Consider the following 337-nt stretch of genomic DNA (forward strand, 5'->3'; position numbering starts at 1 on the left):
CTCCTTGGAAGAAAAGTTATGACCAACCTAGATAGCATATTGAAAAGCAGAGACATTAGTTTGACAACAAAGGTCCATCTAGTCAAGGCTATGGTTTTTCCAGTAGTCATGTACAGATGTGAGAGCTGGATTATAAAGAAAGCTGAGCGCTGAAGAATTGATGGTTTTGAACAGTGGTGTTGAAGAAGACTCTTGAGAGTCCCTTGGACTGCAAGGAGATCCAACCAGTCCATTCTAAAGGAAATCAGTCCTGAATATTCATTGGAACGACTGATGCTGAAGCTGGAACTTCAATAGTTTGGCCACCTGATGCGAAGGGCTGACTCATCTGAAAAGA

General features: G+C 42.1%; 1 protein-coding gene across 1 annotated transcript in view; it reads left to right on the forward strand.

Annotated features, from left to right (window-relative positions):
• The window catches only part of SLC6A9 (solute carrier family 6 (neurotransmitter transporter, glycine), member 9), a 36,593-nt gene that overhangs the window by 29,856 nt on the left and 6,400 nt on the right, over positions 1-337 (forward strand). The window lies entirely within an intron of this gene.

This window comes from Bison bison, unplaced genomic scaffold, assembly GCF_000754665.1.
Source record: "Bison bison bison isolate TAMUID 2011002044 unplaced genomic scaffold, Bison_UMD1.0 scf7180017864484, whole genome shotgun sequence".
Classification (NCBI taxonomy): Eukaryota; Metazoa; Chordata; class Mammalia; order Artiodactyla; family Bovidae; genus Bison; species Bison bison.